At 43.6% G+C, this 23348-nt stretch overlaps 1 protein-coding gene across 2 annotated transcripts in view; it reads left to right on the top strand.

The window, feature by feature from the left end:
- The window catches only part of gpd2 (glycerol-3-phosphate dehydrogenase 2 (mitochondrial)), a 122725-nt gene that overhangs the window by 4101 nt on the left and 95276 nt on the right, over positions 1–23348 (top strand). The window lies entirely within an intron of this gene.

Below are 23348 nucleotides of genomic sequence, written 5' to 3'. Positions count from 1 at the left end.
TAAATGGTTTTATGATAAATCATCAATAATTTTTATTTGAACGTCAAAACTGCACAATCGCCACAGTTCTTTCCCTTGGTGGCTTTAAGTGCTCTTCTACCAGTTCTCAACCTAGTGCTACCTGAGGGCCTGGATTATCTGTCTGTATAAGCCTCTTGGGACTGAAATGGCTTTCCTCTCGAGTCAGCTAGATTCTAGGCAGAAAGACAACAGCAGGCTGCATCTGCAGGCTCTTGCCTGGGAAGCCTGGTTCTGGCAACTTCCTGACATATGTAGGGATCTTAAAGGATTGGCTCACTTGCTTTGCTATCCTGAGAGACAGGAAAATCACTTGAACTGCTTGCTGCCTCTGCAAGGCCACCGATCTGCCGGAGCGCAATGAAAATGGTCCTTCAAAGGCCAACAAAGCCACAGCCAAAGGTTGTCTATAAGGGGTCACCAGTTTCAGTCAAACCTCTAGAGACAGCCCTCTCATCTCAGTCATCCATGGCAGCAGTGTGAGCTGTCAAACAACAACCCGTTCCTGCCTCGCGAGAATCTGGTGTAGGGGCATCCTCTAGAGGTCGCCTTGGAGCCGCCACATGCTCCAGGGTGGCCTGCAGTGCTCTGAATTCATCCATCATTGTGAAACACACGTTGATATGGATTTCTTCCAGCTTGCCTGACATGCTGCACATGGTGAAAGACTGTCCACAGAGACTGAACATAGGTGTAATGCTCTGCAAGCATTCTTCTTTTAAAATCAGGACTGAGATTGGATTAAGTCAAGAGTGAAGTATGGATGAATAACACTTGTACCTGACCGGTATTAAATGTTAAGTTTTACATGTTTTTTTAGCATATACATAAAAATGATTCACATCTACAACTCCTAATCATAGAAATCATTGCACAATTTGTAGACCATTCAGTCCACTGTGTGCTGGTGCTAACTATTCAGCTGGTACTATTTACTCTAATCCCATTTCCCTACCCACACCCATTTGCTTTTATACCCATCCTTCTGAAATACTTATTCACACCCTTTTAAATAATGTTACAATCTCAATAGCCACTTGTGCTAAAGCAGTCCATGTTCTAATAACCTTTTGTGTGAAAAATGTCTTTCCAACTTCCCCCTTCATTCTTCAAGTGACAATCCTGAACCTATGCTCCCTTGTTACCAATTTGCGAACCAGTGCAAACAATGGAGCCGATTTTAACCTGCTGCAGCTGACAAGAACGGCGTGGGGGAGTAAAATGGAGGCACCATCCTGCCCTCCAGCATGACGCCACACTCACGCTGGTTGATATTTTAACTCCTGAGTTTTGGGAGGCATGTGAGACCCTCTTCTATTTAGACCTCCTACTCAAGTTCTTTTTTGCAGTAAAAGAGATTTTCTTCACAATGTAACCTCTCATTTCCGGTATTCTAGTGACTCTTTTCCATAAGAACATACGAGCAGGAGTAGGCTCCGCCATTCAATCAGATCATGGCTAATCTTCGACCTCAACTCCACTTTCCCGCCCGATCCCCATATCCCTTGGTTTCTCCTAGAGTCCAAAAATCTATCTATCTCAGCCTTGAATATATTCAACGACTCAATATCCATAGCCCTTTTGAGTAGAGAATTCCAAAGATTCACAACCCTCTGAGTCAAGAAATTCCTCCTCATCTCAATTCCAAATGGCTGACCTCATATCTAGAGACCATGCCCCCTAGTTCTAGACTCTCCAGCCAGGGGAAACAACCTCTCAGCATCTACCCTGTCAAGCCCCCTCAGAATCTTATATGTTTCAATGAGATCACCTCTCATTCTTCTAAACTCCAGAGAGTATAGGCCCATTCTACTCAATCTCTCCTCATAGGACAACCCTCTCATCCCAGGAATCAATCTATTGAACCTTCGTTGCACTGCATCTAAGGCAAGTATATCCTTCCTTAGATAAGGAGACCAAAACTGTACACAGTACTCCAGGTGAGGTCTCACCAAAGCCCTGTACAATTGTAGTAAGGCTTCTTTACTCTTATACTCCAACCCCCTTGCAATAAAGGCCAAAATGCCATTTGCCTTCCTAATTGCTTGCTGTACCTGCATGCTAACTTTTTGTGTACTTGTACGAGGACACCCAAGTCTCTCTGAACACCAGCATTTATTAGTTTCTCACCATTTTAAAAAATATTCTATTTTTCTATTCTTCCTACCAAAGTGAATAAGCTCACATTTCCCCACATTATACTCCATCTGCCACCTTCTTGCCCACTCACGTAATCTGTCTATATCCCTTTGCAGACTCTTTGTGCCCTCCTCACAACTTACTTTCACACCTAGCTTTGTATCTTCTGCAAACTTGGATACATTATACTCGGTCCCTTCATCAAAGTCATTAATACAGATTGTAAATGGCTGAGGCCGAGCACTGATCCTTGTGGCTCTCCATTGGTTACAGTCTGCCAACCTGAAAATGAACCGTTCATTTCTACTCTCTGTTTTCTGTCCATTAACCAATCCTCTATTCATGCTAATATATTACCCCCAACCCCGTGAGCCTTTATCTTGCGTAACGACCTTTTATGTGGCACCTTATCGAATGCCTTTTGAAAATTCAAATATACTACATCCACTGGTTCCCCTTTATCTACCCTGCTAATTATATCCTCAAAAAACTCTAATAGGTTTGTCAAACACAATTTCTCTTTCATGAGCCATGCTGACTCTGCCTAATCATATTATGATTTTCTAAGTGCCCTGTTACCACTTCCTTAATAATGGATTCCAGCATTTTCCCGATGACCGATGTCAGGTTAACTGGCCTGTAGGTTCCCTGTTTTCTCTCTCCCTTCTTTCTTGAATAGCAGGGTTATATTTGCTACCTTCCAATCCACTAGGACTGTTCTAGAATCTAGGGAATTTTGGAAGATCACAACCAATGCATTCACTATCTCCGCAGCCACCTCTTTTAGAACCCAAGGATGTAGACCATCAGGTCCTGGGAATTTGTCGGCTTTTAGTCCCATTAATTTCTCTAGTACTTTTTCTGTACTAATAATAAGTACTTTAAGTTCCTTACTCTCATTAGACCCTTTGTTCCCCACTATTTCTGGTATGTTTTTTGTGTCTTCTATTGTGAAGACAGATACAAAATATTTGTTTAACATCTCAGCCATTTCCTTATTCCATTTTATAGTTTCTGCTGTCTCAGCCTCTAAGGCACCCACATTTACTTTTGCTAATCTCTTCCTTTTTACATACTTGTAGAAGCTCTTACAATTTTTAAAATATTTCTTGCTAGTTTACTCCATTCTATTTTCTCCCTTTTTATCAATTTTTTGGAGATCCTTTGCTGGTTTCTAAAACTCCCCCAATCCTCAGGCTTACTACTCTTCTTGGCAACTCTATAAGCCTCTTCTTTTAATCTAATACTATCCGTAGTTAGCCACGGATGGATCACTTTGCCTGTGGAGTTTTTATTTCTCAATGGAATGTATATTTGTTGAGAATTTTGAAATATTTCTTTATAAATGTTTGCCATTGCTTATGACTAATATCATTCCTGGGAAGGGGTACTCCATTTGTGGCCTCAGCAATGTCTTGTGCAAATTCAACAACATTGTTTTTACATTCATTGCCTGTATATAACCTCTGAAGATCTATGTATCTGGATCTTTAGATCTTTTGTTTGCTTCACTCCTTTTTGTAACAAGTCCCTTATGTGATACCTTATTAAATGCCTCCTGAACATCATATATACATCATTTACTGAATTCCTTTATCGATACACTGTCATATCAAAGTTCAGTTAACATAGTGAATCTCAATCTTCTCTTTACAAATCTATGCTGTCTGTCCCTTTCTAAATGTTCATATGTATTTCATCCAATACTATGGACTAGAACCTGGATTTTCTTCTCATTTACCACCTGTTATTTACAGAATGGAAACAAACTGTTCGGCCCAACCGGTCGATGTTGGCGTCTGTCCTCCACACGAGCAGTAGTCCTCTTCCCGTGTGCTTGCCCAGTTTCCACATCCCTTTATTCTCTTTTCCTTTAACCACCTATCTAACCTATTCATAAATGTTGACAAGGTCTCTGCTTCAGTTGCTAATTCTGGAAGTACATTCCACAGCCTCTTTTTTTTTAAAAAAAAGCTTCTCCCGCTCGCTGTCTTAAATTTAATCGTGTATCCATGTCCCCTCGTTCTAATTCCCCCAGTCACTAGAAACAGTCTGTTTCCATCTACTCTGTCCCATCATGCTGCATTCAAATGCAATTTAAATTATGTTTTGAAGTTTAAAGTTGGATTTTCCTCCACAAAAGGGATGATGGTGCAAGGCCAGGAGGGTGGTCATGGGATAAAGTAAGAAACAAAGGATCGGTTTAGAGGAGCTGTAAATGGCAACAGCAGAATCATAACCAGTTTTGCTGTTGTCATTTACAGCTCCTGTAGACCGATCTTTTGTTTCTTACTTTGCACCATCATTCCCTAAGAATTTAATCACTCTTGCCGTCTGCCCTATCACAGACCTTGCCTTTTGTTCTTTCCTTCCCTCCCCTCCTTTCCCTGGTTCTGTGTTTGCTTAAAAACTTTAACTCTGTAACATCTTCCAGTTCTGACGAAAGGCCTTCGACCTGAAACGTTAACTCTGTTCCTTTCTCCACAGATGCTGCCTCACTTGCTGAGCTTTTCCAGCATTTTCATTTTTTATTTCAGATTTCCAGCATCTGCAGTATTTTGCATTTACTTTCTGCAGCACTGGTTCATAATTTGGTTCACTTACCCTCCTATCCCTGTTCAGCCTGACATAGTGAGGCTCATGGTGCCATCCACATTGCTAAAATTAGATAGCCATGTGGTGAAGGATAGAATACCAGAGCCTGGTCTTTAGTTGCTTCCAAGCCTTTATTCATAGAGATTCCCCTTACTTTCACCTCTTCCCCCCACCCCCCCCCCCCAGCTGAGCTCTCCTTTAAAAAGGATACAAGAGAGTCCCCAATTGATACCCACCACCTGAATACAATTAACACTAATTGATATAAATCATACAATTAACACACATTGTGATCATGAAGATCGTAAGGATTCTGAAAACACACTTCAGGCGCCTTGATGGATCTGGGGGAGTACTGCAGTACAGTCCAGCTAAGGTCTCTTGCATAATTACATGCTGTATGATTTTTGCTCTGTGTAAAGGATTCCATATTGATGCATTGGAGGAGGAAGGTGAAGAAGAGCAGCAGCGTGGGCAGGCAACCGAAACTGTGTTTCAGGAAGAGGTTGCACAGGAGAACCCATTGCCAGCTGCCAGGCATCTGCACACACAACTGATAAGGGGCATCTCCACCGAAATAAAATCCTTGTCCACTGCAAAATCAATCCTGGCATCATGGTCCCTCTTGGTATCTCCATCAACTCTTTCATTTGCTAATGTGTAGTTCTCCTCCACCATTTGGAAAACATTCTGCTACTCCTTCATGTAGACATTCCCCCAATCATTCTGCACCCATTCTGCCAGTGATTTAAAAAAAAATTAATGAAAACAAATTTGTGGCGGAATGAGCTTGAGGGGCTGAATGACCTACTCCTGTTCCCACAGTTTATTACCACTTTACCACTTGCTGCCTACAATTGTGTGCCCTTTCAGTCCTAACCCCCTACTTCTTGATGCTGCCTCAGTGACAGGAGGTTCTGAGGTGTCTGGCTGATGCTTTCAAGCAAGAGCCTTGGGGGACCGAGAAGTGGGACTTTGTTCTTTTTGGTTGGGAGCTGTTTTCTTCTCAAAGAAGGAAGTAGAGTGTGCAAAAGCACTCTGCTTGTCATTACATGGAATTCTATTTAGTTGTGCAAAAGCATTCCTTAATGGGGTGAGAACAGGAAACACGCAAGCACTCATTGAGTATTTCAGTGCTTGCCTACTGTGAGTGAACACTTGTAGGGAAATAGATTGGATGTGAAAGTTCACATGGTCCCTCATGGATATTTAAGGGAAGTAGGACATGGGGCTCAAGGCAGGTGGAAATGTGAAACACGCTTCTAACGTTGTATTTGTTCAAGTTGTGATTCTCTCTTCTTACCTTGACTAACCTGGTGAAAGCCTATGGCATATGGATTGCAGCTTCTCAAATTGTAAATGTGGGTCATCGGGTTAGATTAATATTTGGGAGTTTTGTGCCATTAGAGGAAGAAGCAGTCTCTTTCTGTACCATTCCAGTCAAATATACCTTTTGGTCAGCTGTCCAGCTTGTGCCATAGATGATGTCTGCAGATCAGAACTATATCTCCAATTTAACTAAAGGCCTGAGGAGCAGAAAGAAATTATGATCAAAAATAATACGCGCTGTATATAAATATTTTATATTTGTATTCCAAAATCACACTTTTGTGGAACAGAGTGGAAAAAATGACTTGTGAAAGCAGGTTTACAAAATATGAATCTTACAGCAACGTCCTCTCATATCACTTGATAGAATTAGATGTGTGGTAAGGTCAGCAGCTTCAATCCCTAGTTATACTGTGGATTTTTGTCGATAGTGTGGTTTCTATATTGCATTGAAGCATTGTGACACCTGCATGAAGTAATTTTCTCAGTCTGAATTGTGTGTTACACAATCACTACTTATAGTGATCAGTCAGATATGGATCAAACCCTGTTAGCCAAAACCCATTCATATTTAGCATTCTTTTATTTCATGAGTTTACACTCACAGCTGTTGCTTCAGTGTGAAGTGGTTTCGATCTGACATCAGAACAAAGCTTAGTGAGTCTCCCTGGAGGAGTCTTGGCTTCATTTGGATGTCAGGTTGAATCTGCTTTGGAGTCATTTTAGGGTTTTGAATTTAATTTACTCTGCGAGTTTAGTGTCAGTGCAAAACTGTGTTGGCTTCTCACCTCCACTAAACTTGTGGAGTGTGAATACTTAGTACGTGTTGGTGTGTTGGGAGGCAGGAAGAATCCTTTTGTTAAGGGGAAGATGACAGAATGCAAATGTAATAGGACTGCTTGCTTCAGTGCTGCTCACCAGCACTTCAAACAGTTGAGCAGTGCTGAGAGGATGCAATCACCTTATATTGGAATTTGATTTTTACGCATTCTTTAAATATCAATTTCTACTTTTTCTTTCGGTAGGCTTCAATTCAATGAAGTTGATCCTCTTCATGGGGAAGCAACTTGGATGGTATGTCGGCAGTTTGAGTGGTACAAGAACTGTTCACTGATCAGCTGTTTAAATCACCAATGTGCAGCTTGAACTGCTCAGCTGCCACCTTTCGATGTAATGCTCATTCAGTTATTGTGACCACTTAGGGACCTGCTCGGATTGATCGTTATAACTGAATTCCACTGTATTACTTGACAGGATAAATTCAGCAATCTGGTGCTTCCAGCAATGAACTGCACTCGAAAGGAGCGCAAGCCAAAGAATAAAGTTTACAGCGGCGGTATATAGTGACACCTCTAGTCCAGGCCAGAATGGAGATGATTGGGTAATTCCCCCATCAATCACGCCTGCTATAAGTGACTGGGATTGTTTGCTGTAAAATAGACTGCTGTGAGTCCTGCCTTAAGCCCCGCCCCACTTCCAACTCATTGGCTGACACAGTGGTGTCAATAGACACTCTGTTGCTTTAAATTGCTGCTCTGCATTATTGTTCTTTTCGCTTATCTGCATTTGTCCAGTTTTTTCTTCTCTTGCTGCTGAATTGTGTGACACCCATATCTCCATATCTTTTAATTCTTTTGTCTGTTTGTATTCCCTGTTTAACTCGCAAACTATTATATGATTTGAGAGCAAATGGAAACCAAAGTAGACCGACAAATGCAGTATGTAAATTACTTGCCAACATTTTAAAGGGAAATTTAAGTAATATGTATGTTACTGCGTCATTTGTAATTAAAGTAGCTAGATATGTAATGTACGTACGTGACTTGTGGGGAGCGAGTTGTGAGCTGGTCCCACAGCATCATTAGCGACTGCTTGTTTTGAGAGTGAAAAATGCTGCATCCAACAATGGAATGTTTAATTTACGATGCAAATGCACACTTAAATCAGGCTCAGCGTGTGTAGTAGTGATCATTTCACCCTGTTTCCGAGCACAGGATAGTGTTGGTCAGGGAGGGGAAAGTGCAGGGCGGCTGTCTACCTTTCACATAGGCTACAATTGCCACAGTATTCCTGAGCTAGAAAGGGAAAAAAATCAGCCAGATTTTTCATTCCTTATTGCTGTCCAGTAACCTGTGCTAAAAAGTGCGCACTAGTGGATTAGGTAGTCATTATTAATGGATAGGACAAGATTGGGCTCAATTCTGATGTGACCCACCCCCATAATTGAATATAAACCTCACATATTAAGATGCCTCCTTGGTTGGTTGATTTATAGTGTGCTGTTGGCACTGTGGAACTGTACCCCAGCATAAATACAGGAGTAAAAGGGAGAAAGAAATTGGGGAGAGGAAGGGGTGACCATAAGGCCATCAGAGATAGGAGCAGGACTAGGCCATTCAGCCCCTCGAGCCTGCTCCACCATTTAGTGAGATCATGGCTGATCTGATTTTTACCTCAACTCCACTTTTCCGCTCTTTCCTCATATCCTTTGACTCCCTTGCTGATCAAAAATTTGCCGAACTCTGCCTTGAATGTATTCAATGACTCAGCCTCCACAGCTTTTTGGGGTAAAGAATTAGGGTGGCAAAGGCTTGAATCTTTATTCAGTGTTGATATAAAATTCATAGAATGATACAGAATAGAAGGAGGGCATTTGGCCCATTGTACCTATGCCGGCTCTTTGGTAGAACTATCCAATTAATCTCATAACCCTGTAAATTTTTTCCCTTCAAGTATTTATCCAATTCCCTTTTGAAAGTTACTGCTTCCACTACCTGTTCAGGCAGTGCATTCCAGATCGTTACAACTCGCTGCCTAAATTTTCTTTCCTCATGTCGCCTCTGTTTCTTTTGCCGATCACCTTAAATCTGTGTCCTCTGGTTACCGACCCTTCTGCCATTGGAAACAGTTTCTCCTTATTTACTCTATCAATACTCTTCATGATTTTGAACACCTCTATCAAATCTCCCCTTAACCTTCTCTGCTCTAAGGAGAACAACTCCAGTCTCTCCACATAACTGAAGTCCCTCGTCCCTGGTACCATTCTAGTAAATCTCTTCTGCACCTTCGATAAGCCATGACGTCCTTCCTAAAGTGCGGTGCCCAGAATTGAACACAATACTCCAGCTGAGGCCTAACCAGTGTGTTATCAAGGTTTAGCATAACTTCCTTGCTTTTTTTTTGTATTCTGTGCCTCCTATTAATAAAGTCCAGGATCCCATATGCTTTTTTAACAGCCTTCTTAACTTGTCCTGCCATCTTCAAAGATTTGTGTGTGTGCACCCCCAGGTCGCTCTGTTCCTGGACCCTCTTTTAAAATTGTATCACTTAGTTTATATTGCCTCTCCTCATTCTTCCTACTAAAATATATCACTTCATACTTCTCTGCGTTAAATATCATCTGTCATGTGTCTGCCAATTTCACCAGTCTGTCTATATTCCCCTGAAGTCTGTTACTATCTGTTAGCGGATTTCTCCCGTTACTGTCTCAACTATGGATTGTTAATCCATCAACAATAACCTCTGCTTGACTCTAGCCCGAGTGGTTATAAAATAGAAAATTTAATAGATTGACTTACAACAGAGTTGCACTACAGCTGTCTTCAACAAATACGTTCAACAGTTATTATAGTTATAACACAACTGTCTACAGATTACATTAATGACAAGCAATTAATACAACCTGACCTGTCTGCGAATCCAGGTAGATCAGACCTAACCTCCGTGGACCGCTTGTGGCCATGGACTTACGACCGTCCTCTCTTGAGAGCTCTAACTTTTGGGAGGGAGCATGCCTTATCTTTATACTATTTGGCTGCGTTATTCTGCACCTAAGCACCGCTGGTCTTATCTCCTGTTCGTAAACCACCCTACTGTGTTGAGTCTCCAAAAACCACCAAGAATTGTTTAATGTCTTGGGGCGAGAAATTGGGCCATGTAGCACTCGTTGTTTCGGCCTCCCAAAATGCCAAGATGGTGTCTTGGCTGCGCATGCACGTTTCCAGCGTGATGTGTGCCAGACGCCATCTTGGTATAGGTATTAGCGCATGCGCAAATATAGAACGCCGGCAGCATGTAAAGTAGGAGGAAAATGCGTACAATCAGTGAGCAACACTGATTTAAAGTGATAGACACCATTTTGGACCTTAACGCTCAACTCAACGCACAGTCTTAATCACGCAAACCCGAACATGTCTTAGAGTGCCTGGAGGACCCGGCACCAGCGCCATTTAAAGGGATCATGCAGGATTTACAGGTTAGTTGCTGGATTATTATTTCTGGCTGCTGGTGGAATAGGAAGTGTTTTTTGAAGCTCCCTATACTTACTGAGAGTTCCTAGAGTACATTTGAGAGTGGTTTTGCAGGTACTGCTATACGGTTCGGAAAGTTACAACCGTGGTTGAACAACATTCCTGGCAACCATGGGTGGTCTACTGGGACTCCCACTGGGCGTTGAGCACAACTGGGAGCATGTAGAGAGGCCATGCATAGCAGGTCAAGCTGCGAGAAGAGGAGGAGGAGGGAGGAGGAGGCGCAGGGCACAGAGCAGGAGGCTGTATCCAATGATGGCTTTCCGAGACCAATTCTCTTGCCTCAACATGACCGAGGAGGATTGCATCTGACGCCTGAGGTTCACCAAGGAAGCTGTGATGGAGATCTGTCAACTGGTCCGGCTGCAACTGCAACCTCAGAGCAGGGGAAGGACAGCATCGCCTGTGGCTGTGAAGGTCAGTGTTGCGCTGAACTTCTACGGCTCAGGATCATTTCAGGCCTCTGCTGGCAACATGTGCAACATCTCGCGGTATGCAGAGCACTGCTGCATAAGGGAGGTCACAGACGCACTATACCAGATGAGGAACAGGTTCATCACCTTCCCTCTTAACAGAGACAAGTAGAACGAGCGGGCAGGTGGGTCGCTCACATTGCTGGCTTCCCCCTGGTGCAGGGTGCCATTGACTGCATGCACATTGCCCTGCATGCCCCGCATATCAACTCGTCCATCTTCATCAACGAAAAGGGCTTCCACTCCCTGAACGTGCAGTTGGTGTGCGACCACACGCATCGAATCGTGGAGGTCGATGCCCGCTACTCTGGGAGCAGTCACGATACCTTCGTCATGCGGCAGTCCAACGTGCCAGCTATCTTTCACCCGGCTCGGGAACTCAAAGGCTGGCTACTGGGTGACGAGGGCTATCCCCTCATGCCGTGGCTCATGACACTGGTCAGGAACCCACGCACACGTGCACAGCAGGCCTACAATGAGAGCCATGCTGCCACATGCAATGTCGTGGAGCACACCATAGGCCTCCTGAAACAACGCTTCTGCTGCCTGGACTGGTCTGGAGGAGCCCTGCAGTACTCCCCTGAGCGGGTGGGCAGATTCGTGGTGGTTTGCTGCATGTTGCACAACCTCACCATCATGAGGGACCAGCCTTTGCCACCAATGATTGGAGAAGACGCTGGAGGCTGAGGAGGAAGAGGCTGAGAAGAAGGAAGAAGAGGAGGAGGAGGAGGAGAAGCCGGAGGAGGAGGAGGAGAAGCCAGTGGAGGAAGACGCAAGGTTGCAACAGGGAACACAAGCCTTGTATGCGTGCTCGCCTGATCCGTGCCCGTTATCAATAATGTCAACTACATCCCTGAACTCACTAACAGTCCCACAGTCCCTACCTCTCCGTTCTCACATGACCGTCAAATCGCCCACCATCTGATTACACATTGGTTTCCCCCTCAGCTCATCGCACAAATAAAAACCACCACCAAATGCAAATTCAAAGTCACATTTATCAATTAGCAAATAAAATTATGGAAACAGAACTATTCACCCTTGTACATTCCCTTAGTCCCTGTTGTCTGTGTGCCTTTACCAATCCTAGTGCTCCTACGAGGTGCATCCCCAGTGGCTGGAGCATGGGTGGTGGAAGGCTGCTGGCCTTCAATGAAGGAACGTGCAGATGGCCTTGGAGGACGACCTCAAGTAGCTCTGGGCTGGGAGGGCCTGGCTTCTTATTGCACCATCTCAGCATGGCTGGCGGAGTAGTAGGAGTGGGAGCAGGAATGCTGTGATCCTGAGAGAGGTCAGCAGGTCCAACTGCCGTGGCGCCACTGCCACTCTCCCAGGTTGGCGCATCAGCAATCCTGGTGATCAGCTGGAGAATGGATTGCTGGAGTGCTGTGGCGCCCTGGAAGCCCTGTTCCACAGTGGCCCCCACAGCCACGATAGCAGCAGTTTGAGCTTGCATTGCAGCAGTTTGAGCTTCAACCATAGCTTGCAGAATTTGATGATATCAGTTTGTGCTGCGACATCGGCCATCAGGCGCTGCGTCATGGTGGGTTCCACAGCTATGCTGGTGGAGGTGACCACCCATTGGAAAGGATGGGCTCCAAGCTCTGCGCAAAGCCCTGTGCCAAGTTGGAGCTGGACTCCTCCATGCCCCTTGTCATTGTGCGCAGGCTTTCCAGTGCCCCAAGCATTTGGTGGTGTACGGCCATCAGCCGTCTTCTGTAGCCTGGCCCATCGAAGTCCTCATCTGACTCATCTGCATCAGAACCATTGTGCGACTTTGCCCTCCAGCGAGCTGGCACCTGTGGTATCCGTTTCTCCACCCCCCCCCGCACCGGCACCTGCGCACTTGTGCCCGGTGTTTCACCATGTGCAGATCCCTCCTCTAAACTAGCCTCTAAAGGACGTGCAGTATCAGTCTCCGAGCTGGTGGAAGCAAGTGTCAGATCGAGTGACAGTGTGGCTTCAATGTCCTCCTCCTCCTCCTTATCCAAACGGCCCGCTACCTGTTCTTGGGTATCTGCAATTACAAAGGGAAACAGGTTGAGTTGTGGAGCGGGGAGAGGAGCAAGTAAGACGTGCATGCCGACAGCATCTGCAGCACGTGAGTCAGAAAAGATTATGGGAGGAGGGAGATGTGGAAAAGGAGAAGGAGCATTAGATATGCAGAGACCCCCTTCATCGGGACCTCCAGCGTGGCATGTTGTCATGGCTGCAGCGATGGCCTGCCCAATGATCCGAAGCACTGTCTCCTCTAGGAGGGATGAGGACGTGTAAGCGTCCCTGTCCACCCTCAGGTCTCTCCTGCTACCGGCTGTTATGCGCCTCCTTCTCCTGCAAGACAGAGGACAGTGTGTCAGTGGGTATCCTGCAAGGTGACTGGGTGACGTGCCTGTCATGGCCGAATAGCTGCCATTGTGTGTGACCTGTGAGTGGTGGTTGTGTGGCCTGCAAGTGTGGTACTACGTGCGGGTGAGATGCAGCATGCCCAGTGCAGCATTGCGTATGGATGGGCAGTGTTTGTTGGGTGGGGGGGATGTGATGCGTGGAACAGTGGTGCAGTTGGTAGGATGTGCCACTTGACACTTGCATTCACTTACCTTGACCACTTGTGTCAAATCATTGAACTTCTTTCGGCACTACACCCATGTGCGTGCAATGCTCCTGGTGTTTACTTATTGGGCCACAGCCTGCCAATGCCTGCCGAGCTGAAGTCTGGAGGGTCTCCCACCTTGCGGTTATGTGTTGGCCCTCCTTTTGTCCTCCCCTTCCACCAGGGCTTCCAGTGCATCATCGGAGAAGCGTGGGGACCGTCTTGCGCCGGCCCTGCCATCCTTCCGGCCATCTTCCCCCTCCTCCCAGTGGACTGTGCATGTCCCATTTAATATGTGCACCTGCACCTTTAAGAGGTACAGGCTGCTGATGATGTGCGCTGACTATGCCGTATTTTGGGCTTCCTTATTCTCCGTGCGGCCTGTCAGCAGTGCGAATAGCGCTGGCTGCACGGAGCTATCATGGTAATTAGCAGGCAGCTCGAAATTCACGTGTTACCTGCGTAGGGGCCATCGGGCGCGGGGTAATAGCGGATTGCTCGACCCCCGCCCGAAAATAGGCCTTATCCAATTTTTTTTTCCCTCCTTAGTGTTTATGTAGCCTTTTACCGTTAGGTCTTAGTATGTTTATACTAGCTTAGGACACCCTGCCTCGTGAATCTTACTGTTTTTCACTATTCTAATGCCTCAGCAATCTTTCGATGACCTCTTGGGATTCTGTAAGTTATTTTCCTCAGAGATGCGGACCTTTGCCATCCTATTTTCTATGCTTGTTTTAAACCATATTTTTACACTATCCTCCTCGTTGTTTATTACATTTCCGTGTTTCGTGTCATCTGCAAGCTTCGAAATTATGCCCTATATACCCAAGTCCAGGTCATTAATATGTATCAAAAAAAGCAGTGGTCCTAATACCGGTCCCTGGGGAACACTGCTATATACTTCCCTCCGGTCTGAAAAACAACTGTTCACCACTACTCTCTGCTTTCTGTCCCTTAGCCAATTTCGTATCCATGCCGCCACTGTCCGTTTAATCGCATGGGCTTTAATTTTGCTACCAAGTCTATTATACAGTACTTTATCAAATGCCTTTTGAAAGCCCATATACGCAACATCAACCGCACTACCTGCATCAACTCTCTCTTCATCAAAGAACTCAATTAAGTTAGTTAAACACAATTTGTCTTTAACAAATCCGTGCTGACTTTAATTTATTATCCCACACTATTCCAAGTGCCAATTAATTTCTTTTCAGGATTATTGCCTCTAAAAGTTTCCATACCCCTTACGTTAGGCTGACTGGCCTGTAGTTGCCGGGTTTTTCTCACTCCTCTTTTTGAACAGGGGTGTAACATTTGCAATCCTCCAGTCCTCTGGCACCACCCCCATATCTAAGGAGGATTGGAAGATTATATCCAGAGTCTCCGCAATTTCCACCCTTACTTCCCTCAGTAACCTAGGATGCATCCCATCCGGACTGGGTGACTTTTCTACTTTGCGTACTGACAACCATTTAAGTACTTCCTCTTTTATCTATTTTTATCCTATCCAATATTTCTACTACCTCCTCCTTTACTGCTACAATGGCAGCATCCTCTTCTCTAGTGAAGACAGATGCAAAATATTCATTTAGTACCTCAGCCATGCCCTCTGCCTCCACAAGAAGGTCGTTTTAGTTGCTAATCAGCCCCACCCTTTTTTGACTACCTGTTTATTATTTACTTGTTTATAAAAGACTTTTGGGTTCCCTTTTATGTTAGCCGCTAATCTATTCTCATACTCCCTCTTTGCCCCTCTTATTCACTTTTTTAGATCTCCTCTGTACTTTCTGTATTCATGTTGGTTCTCTATTGTATTATGAACCTTACATTTGTCATAAGCCTCCTTTTTTCTGTTTCATTTTAATCTCTATCTTTAGTCATCCAGGGAGCTCTATCTTTGGATGCCCTTCCTTTCCCCCCCCCCCTTTGGGAATGTATCTACTCTGTACCTGACCATCTCCTTTTTAAGGCCTCCCATTGTTCAATTACCGTTTTGCCTACCAATTTTTGATTCCGATTCACCTGAATCCCCTTTCATCTCACTGAAATTACACCTCCTCCAGTTAAGTATTTTTACACTTGATTGTTCCTTGTCCTTTCCATAACTATTCTAAACCTGATGATATTATGATCACTGTATCCCAAATGCTCCCCTGATGAAATGTTTAAGCTATCTTACAAGCATTTTCTTTTTTACTTTCCTCGCCTGTATCTTCTTGATCTCCTTAGCTAAATTCAGATGCATGTGGATAGAATAAATTTTAAATTTGCACCAGCAACTATGGGCTTGGGGGTCTGTGCAAAGTGGTTGAAACAGGAATAATGTCAGCCCGGGACACAGTTTGTGATGGAATGAAACTGCAGCACTGTAAATTTGGAATCATCACTATATTAGCTTCACAAGTATCATGTAATTACTAGTACATTTCGATAGGATTTTTAAAAATGTTTTTAATAAAGAAAATCAATAAAACACATTCATTATCTGAACCATTAGATATTCATATGTTATAAGATGAATAAAAAGTCAACATGTCTCATTATATATGTATCTTTAGTCATTCTACTGAAAGGTAATGTGTATATGCTTTATATAAATGTATTTTTCATAATATAACTCTGTACATAATTGATGTTCTTTACATTTTGAATGTTGAAAAGTACAAGGACAAACATCACATTGTAACTAGTAGCCAGTAAAAATCTGTGAGAACTGGACAGTTTCATTCATGAGTAGTTTTCAGTGGCACATAACAACTATTACCTATCTTTAAAGCAGAGATGTGGAACACATATTTGTGTATTCATTAATGGATACAATTTCTATACTATTAAAAGTCATATGGAAGCATACTATAGTAATATTATGTAATAAAGTGGTAATTGCAGAAAAACATAGCAAGAAATTAAGGGTTTTGCTAACAGATTAAAGTATAGACCAATTTATTTAGTGAATCGTTGCCGAAACAACATATAAGGAATGTCTTTCGAATAATGTTTAAAAACTGTGAAAGATCCAGTAAGAAATGGAGTTAAGTTTCCAATTGTGTGGTATAGAAACACTAAGGTACATTGAGACTCTAGGTGATGGTGTTGCAAAATGAGTTATCTGGAATTTGACCTGGCATATCAAATGGAGAATTAATGAATGTTGGCAAATTGCAGAAAAGTGAACATACTAGAAGTATTCACCAGCCCTCTACTGTTTGTACTTGTTTTGTCAAATTGTTATGTAGTTGGGAGTGTGCCAGTACTTATCTGTCCCTTAGGTTTATGCTTACATTACATTATATATTAAAGACTAATCGATCTCTCATGGTGTTGCACACGGGGAGCCAAGACCATGAGGGCAGTGAAACATTGCTCAGGATACTTAACAACCCTGGAGCCACTGGAAGCTGACAGTTCCCAATTTTAACCTCGCTCTATTAAGCAGACTGCAAGGACGCCCACCCAAAGTTGGTGGGGCCCTTTTTTACATATGCATGTTGGGTCCCAATGACATCATCGACATTCAACTGCAATTTTACCTGCACTGCCTGAGCGGGAAGCTGCTGTAGCTTTTCTGCCAGGTGAGGACAGCAGGGATGAGGATCGGGGCCAGAAGAGGCCCAAACAAGTATGTTTTTTTTAACTTACCTTGTGGGGCCTGGAGGAACAGGAGTGCAGAGTATCAATCTGCACAGAATTGGTAACTTTAATGTCCACTAATGCCATTTTCAAGATGAGGACAAAATACCATTGAACGACGAAAGCCATTTTGCATGAGACATGGAAGTATCAAAGCATTGTCCATGCTTATAATGCCAATTTCTGGGAGGTCTTGTTTGAGGCGGAACGTCTGTCTGCCCCTCAAGTCAGAGGGAGCTTGGCTAGGGGAGGGGACTCGGCCCGGGCTGGGAGCTGCCTCGTCCCTGGCCTGGGAATTCTCCAGCAGACCAGTACAACCAGCAAAGGCAGGCAGGAAGTCGGGGCTCCTTAAGTGTCCAGGCTTGGGTCATGACCTAAACCCCCCCAAGGATTTTAAAAATCTTTGGTATCTTTCTGGGTGGTCGGGGGTGGTGGGGTGGGGGCGGGTGCGGTGTGGAGACTCTCACTACTGCCGGGATTCCTGTCTTTTCCTGACTGGTGGGCGGTCAAGGTGCTCCCCTAATGGTGTAGTATAATGAGATGACTTCCTGGAGTATGTAGGGCAATGCAGAGTGGTCACTGGCGAGTGCGTTCTGGCACTTTGGGATGTTGAACCCCTGGATTTTTGGCCATGTTGAGTGTAATGTTACAGTGAATTGCGAATTCAGAATTTTATTCCCACTGGTGAGTGAGACCTTACGCAGCTCACCTGCACTTGCACCACTTGTGAGTTAATTGAGCCCTTTCAGTTGTGGGTTAAATTCCATATTCAAAAACTTACCAATGAGTATCGTCTGTTGCTTATTTGCATAAAATTTCAGGTTCAGAACAATAAACAACCAATTATGCACACAAATTTCTTTAATTACAGCATTCCCATGCGACCTTAATCACTAAGCAAATTAAAATATTCCTGTATAATTTCAAAGACTATTATCATTGCTAAGCTCGATTCACTATGTGTTAGTCTTTCAAACACTTTTAACAATGCTTGGGCAGTGCCTAGCCCCATTATTATGATATTACCAGTACTCCATCCACATTTTTTTAATAATTTAAAATGTAGAAGTTTTACAACATTTATACAGTCACCCATAAAATAGTGTAAACAGAATGTTGAGGTTGGAAATGTCTATTTATCCCAAATATGTGGGTTATATATAAATTGCTCATGCTTGTGGTGCTTCTGAGTAGTTCAGTTCTTCCTTGGGATAACACAATATTACTCAGCTCAAAAGCTGAGTACACAAGTTATATTTCACCATTTCATCTAAGGTCAGTAACCAGAGGGCACAGATTTAAGGTGATCGGCAAAAGAGCCAGAAGCGACATGAGGAAATATTTTTTTACGCAGTGAGTTGTAATGATCTGGAACGTACTACCTGAAAGGGTGGTGGAAGCAGATTCAATAGTAACTTTCAAAGGGGAATTGGATAAATACTTGAAGGGAAAAAATTTACAGGGCTATGGGGAAAGAGCGGGGGAATGGGACTAATTGGATATGCATGCTAAACAGCGGAAGCAACATGCTATAGACAGAGCTAAGCGATTCCACAACCAACGGATCAGATCAAAGCTCTGCAGTCTTGCCACATCCATTTGTGAATGGTGGTGGACAATTAAACAACTAACGGGAGGAGGAGGCTCTGTAAACATCCCCATCCTCAATGATGGCGGAGTTCAGCACGTAAATGCAAAAGACAAGGCTGAAGCGTTTGCAACCATCTTCAGCCAGAAGTGCCGAGTGGATGATCCATCTCGGCCTCCTCCCGATATCCCCACCATCACAGAAGTCAGTCTTCAGCCAATTCAGTTCACTCCACGTGATATCAAGAAACGGCTGAGTGCACTGGATACAGCAAAAGTTATGGGCCCCAACAACATCCCGGCTGTAGTGCTGAAGACTTGTGCTCCAGAACTAGCTGCGCCTCCAGCCAAATTGTTCCAGTAGAGCTACAACACTGGCATCTACCCGACAATGTGGAAAATTGCCCAGGTATGTCCTATCCACAAAAAGCAGGACAAATCCAATCCGGCCAATTACCGCCCCGTCAATCTACTCTCAATCATCAGCAAAGTGATGGAAGGTGTCGTCGACAGTGCTATCAAGCGGCACTTACTCACCAATAACCTGCTCACCAATGCTCAGTTTGGGTTCTGCCGGGACCACTCGGCTCCAGACCTCATTACAGCCTTGGTCCAAACATGGACAAAAGAGCTGAATTCCAGAGGTGAGGTGAGAGTGACTGCCCTTGACATCAAGGCAGCATTTGACCGAGTGTGGCACCAAGGAGCCCTAGTAAAACTGAAGTCAATGGGAACTGGGGGAAAACTCTCCAGTGGCTGGAGTCATACCTAGCACAAAAGAAGATGGTAGTGGTTGTTGGAGGCCAATCATCTCAGCCCCAGGACATTGCTGTAGGGCAGTGTCCTAGGCCCAACCATCTTCAGCTGCTTCATCAATGACCTTCCCTCCATCATAAGGTCAGAAATGGGGATGTTCGCTGATGATTGCACAGTGTTCAGTTCCATTCGCAACCCCTCAGATAATGAAGCAGTCCGTGCCCACATGCAGCAAGACCTGGACAACATCCAGGCTTGTGCTGATAAGTGGCAAGTAACATTCGTGCCAGACAAGTGCCAGGCAATGACCATCTCCAACAAGAGAGAGTCTAACCACCTCCCCTTGACATTCAACGGCATTACGATCACCGAATCCCCCACCATCAACATCCTGGGGGTCACTATTGACCGGAAACTGGACCAGCCATATAAATACTGTGGCTACAAGAGCAGGTCAGAGGCTGGGTATTCTGTGGTGAGTGACTCACCTCCTGACTCCCCAAAGCCCTTCCACCATCTACAAGGCACAAGTCAGGAGTGTGATGGAATACTCTCCACTTGCCTGGATGAGTGCAGCTCCAACAACACTCAAGAAGCTCGACACCATCCAGGACAAAGCAGCCCGCTTGATTGGGACCCCATCCACCACCCTAAACATTCACTCCCTTCACCACCAGCGCACAGTTGCTGCAGTGTGTAGCATCCACAGGATGCACTGCAGCCACTTGCCAAGGCTTCCTCGACAGCACCTCCCAAACCCGCGACCTCTACCACCTAGAAGGACAAGGGCAGCAGGTACATGCACGTTCCCCTCCAAGTCACACACCATCCCGACTTGGAAATATATCGCCGTTCGTTCATCGTCGCTGGGTCAATATCCTGGCACTCCCTTCCTAACAGCACTGTGGGAGAACCTTCACCACACGGACTGCAGTGGTTCAAGAAGGCGGCTCACCACCACCTTCTCGAGGGCAATTAGGGATGGGCAATAAATGCTGGCCTTGCCAGCAACGCCCACATCCCATGAACGAATTTAAAAAAAATTGGATAGCTCTTTCAAAGAGCCGGCACAGGCATGATGGGCGAAATGGCCTCCTCCTGTGCTGCACCTACTATGATACATTATCAATCATAGTATCAGAGGCATCTCCCTGGAACACATGTATTATAACTTGAATTTGGTTAATTATTATGTAACACACTATTAAGATATTCCATCCAAATGAATAAAGTCAATAAATGGAAAGGGTCTCTTAAAGTCATATGATTAATTACTTTCAACAGGGACCTTATCTAGAATTTGCCTATTAATGTATATGCAGAAGTTAAAGCAGAAATATTATTAAGTGATTTTATTCAGAGAAATATTTTTCTAAGTGGGGGTGGGTTGGATATACAATTGGGCCTTAACAGCAGATCAAAATTAATATTGTTTGAAATGATGCTTTACAAGCCTTTCAGACTGTTATCAACACCACCTGCAATCTTAACATCAGGTTAGACCAAATCACTACTGAAATTAAAATTAGAACTAGTTGATGTACTTGTCCTTCTCCCTGTTCTAGGGAATTGTAGAAAGCCATGTCTATAGCACAACCATAGTAATTAACAATATAACATTGAACTATATAGAAAGCAATGTATGTAGCACAAACACAGTAACCAACAAAAGCTCACATTTATATCGCACCTTTTAATATAGGAAATGCCCCAAACAGGGTAAGAAAAACAGAGGATGAGCTGAAAAGGAGAGATTAGGAGTGGTGAGGTTTTTAATGGTGGACAGAGATTGAGGGGGTTAGGTAGGTAAGGAGTTCCAAAGTGTAGAACTGAGGCAGCTGAATATTCTGCCACCATTGATGAGGCAATGGGAACAGGCGATGCATAGAAGGTTAGAGTTAGAGGAATAGAGTATTCAGAATGTGACATAGGGCTGAAGGAAATTTTAATAGTTAGGGTGAGGCAAGACCATTGAGAGATTTATAGATGACGGGGATTTTAAATGTTATGCATTGGAGGACCAGGAATCGGTGTTGGCCAGTGAGGATGGTGGTGATGGGCGAGATGAACTTAATGCAGAATAGGATATGTGGAGCAGAGTTTTGGACTAGTTGGAATTTATGGAGAGTGAAGGATGGGAGGCCAGTAAGGAGTAGTTGAGTCTGGATGTGAGAAAGACATGGGTAAGAATTTCAGTAATGGAGGGGCAGAAATAAGTCAGAGGCAGGCAGTGGTGCAAAAGTGGAAGTTAATTGACTTGCTGATGGATAGGATGTGGGGTTTAAAGTTCAACTTGGAGTTGTAGAGGATGGCAAGATTATGGGTGGTTTGGTTCAGCATGAGAGAGTGGCCAGTGGAATTACTGACAAGGGAGTGGAATTTGTGGCTAACAATTTAGGTCTTCATATGAACAAGTGTCTCTTTTTCAACTAGATGGATAAATTATTTAAATATCCTTTAAAATATAAAAAGAGAAAGTTTAAACAATATATATTATATAACACGGAATCAGATTAATTTAGAGTTGCATTTTAAATCACTGCCCTTGGTTTCTTGTTAAACAGTCTATAATAAAGTCAGTGGCGTGAATTTTCACTTTTGCCATTGAACAGAAAATGGACGGTCGTGCCCATTGAAGTCATGGAAATGAAAATCAGGTGGGTTGTAAGATGGACGGCCAATCTACTACCATCCATTGTCCACCCGGCGGTAAGAGTGAAAATTTACAACAGCGAGCAACCAGATCAAAAGCCAAACTTTCTGATTTTCTGTTTTTCTTGATGGGTATTCTGTATTTTAGAGTTTGTATAAAATCTAGGGGTTTTTTTCGCAATAGGGTGCTGGTGAACTGAACCCTTTTAAGGATTGCAGTGGTGTTTCTGCACCAGTGATAAACATGATACCAGTTATAATACCTGTGACATGTTACATTTTCCTCGATTCTGCTTTCTGTCCACCAAAATAAACTATTATCCTGCACCTAATTTTGTCTCCTTCACTGACCTTACTATAAGGACGATGTTCAAGCAATTAATGTATTGCATGCATTCTACCGAGGAATTGAGGGTGAGTCAGGCAATCTGAAGGGGAGACTACATGCTGAGACCACCAATTAACAGGACTATTTTCAATTCCCTGCCATAGAGCATATATGAATGTATTATTAATATTCAATCATACCAGCTCAGATCTGAAAGAAAAAATTATTTTCATTTATTCTTTCTATGTTTCTACCCTCTTCCCCCCCCCCCCCCAAAAAAAATAAATTGCACAAAGCCTTCATTCTGTAATTTTAAGCCCTGTTATCCTCAAATTAGCTTTGAAATGCAGGTTTGGGCTACATTTTCCACAGTCATAATGTAATTAATATTCTGTAAAAATAGCTGTGCTTTGGTTAATCTTTAGTAATTTCCAAAGTTGCATTCACAGTGAAGATTGTTTAAATTTGTGGTGAATAGAGTTTAAGATATTAAAATGAGAAGGAGGTACAGTGTTTCTAAGGTTGGGTATTTTCTGTTTAATAGAACTTGCTATCTCCTTATTATAGTTGTTCTGTATTTTGCAGCTAGCTAAGTAAATGCTCATGAATGCTGCATGTAATGACATTTTTAATCCTATTATAGTCCAAGCATCTATGGTTACTAAAGTTGTTTTGAAGATAATGTAAAAGTGCATTAAATATATATAGTGTACTAGTCCATAAAGTGCAACTTTACAAATATCACAAGTCAATCAAATTGTGTAAATATACATTAATCTTTGTGTGAGTGACCTTTGAAAACTTCATATAGTACAACTGAATTTGTCAGTGGTCTTAAATGTCCTCCAGAATGCAGGATCTTGCTGTTTGCATATTGTATTTGTTTTAAAATAACATGTCCTTTTAGGTGAATGGTTAGTAATTGGATGGAACTTGGTATG

Source organism: Heptranchias perlo, chromosome 7 (assembly GCF_035084215.1).
Source record: "Heptranchias perlo isolate sHepPer1 chromosome 7, sHepPer1.hap1, whole genome shotgun sequence".
Classification (NCBI taxonomy): domain Eukaryota; kingdom Metazoa; phylum Chordata; class Chondrichthyes; order Hexanchiformes; family Hexanchidae; genus Heptranchias; species Heptranchias perlo.
Note: the sequence above shows the minus strand (reverse complement) of the source record. Positions and strands in the feature narration are given on the sequence as shown.